The sequence below is a fragment of the Megascapheus bottae genome, chromosome 1 (assembly GCF_031878675.1).
Source record: "Megascapheus bottae isolate mThoBot1 chromosome 1, mThoBot2.hap1, whole genome shotgun sequence".
Lineage (NCBI taxonomy): Eukaryota > Metazoa > Chordata > Mammalia > Rodentia > Geomyidae > Megascapheus > Megascapheus bottae.
The window spans coordinates 4,495,171-4,502,052 of NC_143509.1; the positions used below are offsets into that span (position 1 = coordinate 4,495,171).

Here is a 6,882-nt window from a genome sequence, read left to right on the forward strand (position 1 = left end):
ATGATGAATGTTTACAGATGTTAGTCCCAACAAAGAATATTGCAAGGATTGAGTGGCAAATTTTGTAATATGTACATTTTACCTCAATACTATTGGACAGACTTTGAAGGCAGAACATGTTATTTTGTAGCCAGCTATCCTGTCCTGCCCTTTAACTTGAGTTAATTTAAAAATTATAAACTAGTGCCTTAATTTTTTCTTCTGATGACTTCTGTTATTTTGAAGCTGTTATATAAATGGGTTACCATTACATAAGTCAGGCAAAGAGTGCATTTCATTCTGGATAAGGTAATTCCTACCTTCCCACTGTCCCAGTTCTTCCCTCCCATCATCACCTATGAGTTTTAAATTCAATTACAACACACACATAGAGCAAAAAGTCAAGCTATGGCTCAAGAAGTAGAAAAATATCCCTGAGGAAAAAAATCAGGGAAAGTGTCCACATCCTGAGTTCAAACCCCAGGAATGGTACAAACCAAGATGCAAAGAAGCAAGGAAACAACAAAAATCATCCACCTTACTTTTATGAGCCAGCAGTTAGAAGTCCATCCCTGAGATATACGCACCCGGGCAGACCTGTGCATTAAAAAGTCCTAGATCATACTTGCTTCGGCAGCACATATACTAAAATTGGAACTATACAGAGAAGATTAGCATGGCCCCTGTGCAAGGATGATTCGCAAATTCGTGAAGCTCTCCATATTTTTACATTTGCTGGTGAGGTTGTGGAGAAAAAGGAACCCTACTACACTGCTGGTGGGAATGCAGACTATTTCAGCCACTCTGGAAAGCAGTATGGAGGTTTCTTAAAGAACTGAAAATAGACCTTCCCTACGATCCTGCCATACCACTTCTGGGCATCTATCCTAAACATCATGACCCAAGATATTACAAGGACACCTGCTCAGATATGTTCATCTCTGCACTACTCGCAATTGCCACGTGATGGAAACAATGCAGATGCCCTACTGCAGATAAATGGATATGGAAAATATGGTATATATACACAATGGAATTCTACAAAGCCAACAGACAAGATAAAACAATGGCATTCGCAGGGATATGGATGAACCTAGAGCGAATCATGTTGAGTGAGACAAGTCAAGACCTAAGGAACAAAAGGCTCATGGTATCCCTAATATGTGGCTATTAAATACAAAGAGTACAAGAGCAAGGACACAATATTTGCATACCCAATGCTATGGACATGGTAATGGAAATATAAACATAACTATATAGACATAAAAACCTATGACTCTATAGACATAATGTCTTATTTCTTAAATTAATATGTTTCTATGACATACAAAACCTTAGCCTAATTTTGATTAAGTTCTACACACTAAGTCACAGTGATTGTAAAGAGAGATTCCCTCCTTGAACACTTGTTTGTTAAACTTGTTGTTTAAAATATGCTGTAAAAATCAACATTAATAAATTCTTTAAAAAAACCCTAAAAAGTCCTAGATCACATCGGTAAATTACTAAAAACAAAGAAAGCACGTTATATATCATTTGCCAAGAAATCAGAAAGCTCTGAGTTCAAACACCAGTGCTACCAAAACAAAAATGATCTGTTTGTGTCCGCTTTTTAAAAATTTATCTTTTTATTTTTTTGTTGTAATGTATAGTGGTGCTACAGGTATATTTGACACATAGTTGGGATTTTCACTATTTATTGAAATTGGAATAAACAAAAAGGTCCTTTACATTCTTAGTTAAACTAATTCCTAGGTACTTTATTTTCTTTGAGGCTATTGTGAAAGGAGTTGCTTTCCTGATTATTGCCTCATTTCTCTCACTGTTGGCATAAAGGAAGGCAGTTGATTTTTGAGGGTTGATTTTATAGCCTGCTACTCTTCCAAAGCTTTGAATCAGCTCAAGGAGCTTGGGAGTAGAGTCTATAGGATTCTTTAAATACAGAATCATGTCATCTGCAAAGAGGGATAGTTTTATTTCCTCTTTCCCTACTTGGATCCCCTTTATGCTTGCTTCTTGCCTTATTGCACTGGCTAGGAATTCTAGTACTATGTTAAAGAGGAGTGGAGAGAGTGGGCATCCTTGTCTCATTCCTGATTTTAGAGGGAATGGCTTTAGATTTTCACCTAATGCTAGCAGTAGGTTTCTCATACACAGCCTTTATTACATTGAGGAATGTTCCATGGATTCCTAGTTTCTCCAGAGCTTTTAACATAAAGGGGTGTTGGATCTTGTCAAAAGCCTTTTCCGCGTCTATTGAGACAATCATGTGATTTTTGTCCTTGCTCCTGTTGATGTGTTGAATTATATTAATTGATTTGCGTATGTTGAACCAGCTTTGCCTCCCCGTGATGAATCCAGTTTGATCATAGTGTATAATTTTTTTGATGAGTTGTTGTACACGGTTGGCCAGTATTTTGTTGAGAAGTTTTGCATCAAAGATATAGGTCTATAGTTCTCTTTCTTTGATGAATCTCTGTCTAGTTTGGGGATGAGGGTTATACTGGCTTCATAGAATGAGTTTGGTAAGGAACCTTCATTTTCAATTTCGTTGAAGAGCTTGAGGAGTATTGGTGTGAGCTCTGCTTTGAAGACCTTATAGAATTCAGGTGTGAATCCATCTGGCCCTGGGCTTTTCTTAGGTGGAAGTTCTCTAATTGCCATTTCTATTTCAGGGCTTGAAATAGGCCTGTTGAGTTGGCTTAGTTCTTCTTGGTTCAGTGTGGGTATGTTAATATTGCCTAGGAATTTCTGTCGTGATATTACCATTTTCATCTGCGATTTTGTTTATTTCGATATGCCCTCTTCTTTTTTTTGGTAAGATTTGCTAAGATCTTGTCAATTTTGTTAATTCTTTCAAAGAACCAACTCCTTGTTTTGTTGATTCTTTCTATAGTTTTTTTGGATTCCAAATCATTTACTTCTGCTTTGATTTTATTTATTTGCTTTCTTCTACTGGGATTAGGGTTGGTTTGTTGCTCTTTTTCCAGGAGCTTAAGGTGAGACATTAACTTGTTGGTTTGCAATTTTTCCAACTTGTTCTTGTAGGCACTCAGGGCTATAAATTTTCCTCTGAGTACTGCCTTTGCTGTGTCCCAAAGGAGTTGGTATTTTGTGTGGTCCTTACTGTTTAATTTCATAAACCTTTTTGACGAAAACTTTAAAACCCTAAAAAACGAAATTAAAGCAGAACTAAGGAAATGGAAAAACCTCCCATGCTCCTGGATTGGAAGAATCAATATTGTGAAAATGACAATCTTGCCAAGAGCTATCTACAAATTCAATGCAATACCCATCAACATCCCAATGTCATTCTTTAAAGAAATAGAAGAGGCAATCCAAAATTTCATATGGAATAATAAAAGACCCCGTTTAGCAAAAACACTTCTTAGGAGAAAGAACAGCGCTGGAGGAATTTCAATTCTAAACTTTAGACTCTATTACAGAGCTATAATTCTCAAAACAGCTTGGTGCTGGCACAGGAACAGGCCTGAAGACCAATGGAATAGAACTGAGGACCCAGATATTAAACCACAGACCTATGGCCACCTAAACTTGGACAAGGGAGCCAAAAAAATAGAATGGAAGAAAGACAGCCTCTTCAACAAGTTGTGCTAGCAGAACTGGTTAAGCACCTGCAGAAAACTAAAGCTGGATCCTTCTTTGTCACCTTGCACTAGAATTAACTCCAAATGGATCAAAGACCTAGAGGTAAAAGCTGATACACTGAAAACTCTACAGGAAGGAATAGGAGATACACTAGGCCTCCTTGGCACAGGTCGAAACTTTCTTAATAAGGACCAAGAATCACAACAAATCAGAGAAAGGCTGGATAAGCGGGACTGCATTAAACTTCTGAGCTTTTGCATGGCAAAGGACATAGCTAGTAAACTAATCAGGAAGCCTACAGAGTGGGAGAAGATCTTCACCAACCAAACAATGGACAAAGGCCTCATATCTAAAATATATCAACAACTCAAAAAATTGAATCACTCCAAAACTAACCTCCAAAGTAACAACCATCCCATTAAAAATGGGCCAAAGACTTAAAGAGAGTCTTCTCTGAAGAAGAAACAAAAATGACCTATAGACACATGAAGAAATGCTTAACATCTCTGGTCATAAAAGAAATGCAAATCAAAACAACTCTAAGATTCCACCTCACTCCAGCTAGAATGGCCAGGATCAGGAAAACGAATGACAACAGATGCTGGAGGGGATGTTGCCAGGAGGGATCACTACTACACTGTTGGTGGGAGTGCAATCTCGTTCAACCACTATGGAAAGCAGTGTGGCAGTGCCTCAAAAGGCTAAACATAGAACTCCCCTATGACCCAGCAATTCCACTACTTGGCATTTACCCAACCACCCAGAAACAAGGACATACTAAACCCACTAGCACAACAATGTTCATTGCAGCACTATTCACCATAGCAAAGATATGGAACCAACCTAGATGTCCCTCAGTTGATGAGTGGATCAACAAGTTGTGGTATTTGTACACAATTGAATTCTATGCTGCTGTCAGAAAGAATGACATCGCCCCATTTGTTAGGAAATGGAAAGACTTAGAAAAAAATAATATTAAGTGAAGTAAGCCAGACTCAAAGAAACTTAGGCTCAATGGTTTCCCTTATTCATCATAATCAGTAGAAACCTTGGGCTCTACTAGCAGAGATTTGCAATACAGCAATATCTTGATACATAAGGACATATAATGTGAAGCTAATTGAAAGAACCTCCAGGATAGTGAAACAAATGCCATATAATGAATGATTGTTGTCCTTAATGTACTATGTTGTCTCTCATCTCCTTTGCTGTCCCTTGGTTTCTCATATTGGTATAGTATCTCACTTTGTTATCTGATATATTGAATTTATTTCTATTTGGATATTTGAAATTTGATAGGGAAGGGGGTAAAACCAAGACGGGTGGGGGGTGTGGGGGGGAGGGAAATGGGTACCAAGACATGTGAAAGGGTATCAATGTATGTGAATTAATGCACCTTCTATCTGGCAAATATCATGTAACCCTTTTACTAATTACAATAAAAAAGAATTTGGAATAAACAAAATACAATGTGCTCAGAAGGGTTAAAAACATCAGGAAAGGGACCGGGAGTTTGGCCTAGTGGTTAAAGTGCTTGTCTAGCATGCATGAAATCCCGGGTTCGATTCCTCGGTACCACATACATAGAAAAAAGTCGGAAGTGGTGCTGAGGCTCAAGTGGTAGAGCTCTAGCCTTGAGAAAGTCCAAGGACAGTGCTCAGGCCCTGAGCTCAAGCCCAGGACTGGCAAAAAAACATCAGGAAACACTAAAGGCAAATAAAGCTGTGTGATGCTGGCTTATGCCTGTCATCCTAGCTATTGAGGAGGCTGAGATCTGAGGTCATGGTTCAAAACCAGCACCAGGGACCGCACCCAGACACTGAGTTCAAAAGAATATCATGACTGCATTTGTTCATGTACATATGTGGAAAGGGATGCAGACAAAGTGAGGGGATGGGTAGGGCATGAGAGAGTCTATAAGAACTGTGGAATGAATGACTTTGATCGTAGAGTTCATAAATAAACATGACAAGTTGAATCGTCTGGTACAACTTTTAACCATAGTAAAATTTTGAAAAAAGGGAAAAGAAAGAAGTCACCGAGATTATGAGATCTCAAGCAGTGAGACTTCAAAACTAAAGCTGTTAAGATTTCTGAAATTTATCACTGCAATCCTTTTTTCTGGGTCTTGAACTCTGGACCTTACACTGTTCCTGATTTTTTTCTCTTTTTGTCTAGGCTGGCCCTCCTTTCATTGAGACATAACACTTTCAACTTTTTTGGTCTTTAATTGAAGGTCAGAGTCGTGTTGTCTTTCTCCAACACATAAGGATGTCCATTTCTAGATCCCTATGTAGATTTGTTGTGTATCAGAAAACAACTTCTTTCCTTCCGCATGCAAGAAGCATAAAGTTTTAGCCTCTACCTCATTTCCCTGCCATCTGCTTAGGATCTGCCACAACATCTCTTACATCCGAGGGAATTCCTGCACTAGTCACCACAGCAGAGGTATGGTAAAGGTGAAGATGGTATTAAATGTACAAATGTTAATCTGATATTAGAGTTCTTAGGTAGCATGCATAGAGCCCTGGGTTCAACTGCTCAGTGCCACATGCACGGAAAAAGTAGAAAGTGTGGCTGGGAGCATAGTCTAGTGCTAGAGTGCTCACCTCCCATGCAGAAAGCCCTGGATTCAATTCCTTAGCACCATACACACAGAAAAGGCTGGAAGTGGCACTGTGCCTCAAATGTCAGAGTACTAAAAAGTGTCTAAGGAAAGTGCCCAGGCCCCAAGTTCAAGCCCCAGAAAAAAAATGCAAATCAAAAAACTTTGAGATTCCACCAAACCTCAGTTAGATGACCATTATGAAGAAAACTGATAATCACAGATGCTGGTAGGGATGTGGCCCGAAGGGGACATTCCTATGTTGTTGGTAAAATTTCTGGAAAGCTATGGAGATTCCTCAAAAGACTGAACAGAGAGTCCCTGTGACCCAGCATTCCCACTCTGGGTCATTTGATAAAAATCCAGTACAAACATTTCCCCACTGCAACTGCCAGTACCACCATTTTCATGGAAGCATTGTTTACTTATCCAAGATACGCAATCAACCGAGATACCCCTCGGTGGATGAATGGATCAAGAAAATGTGGTCTATAAACACAATGCAATTGTATACACCCATCAGAAAAAAATACATTGTACTGTTTGTAAGGGAATAGACAGACCTGGAAAATTAATACCCAACTTTTCAACTCGTTGTCTTTATTGTATTTGTAATTTCAGGGTTTATAATGCTTCAGGATTTATATATCCTTAAATCATGGAATATTTTCTGTAGGCATTTGGGGGTG

General features: G+C 38.7%; 1 non-coding gene across 1 annotated transcript; it reads left to right on the forward strand.

The window, feature by feature from the left end:
* The first annotated feature begins 604 nt into the window (after positions 1–604).
* Positions 605–707, forward strand: LOC150068068 (U6 spliceosomal RNA). Its single transcript, XR_016538664.1, has one exon. It is a non-coding gene; the product is annotated as a U6 spliceosomal RNA (small nuclear RNA).
* The last annotated feature ends 6,175 nt before the right edge of the window (positions 708–6,882 follow it).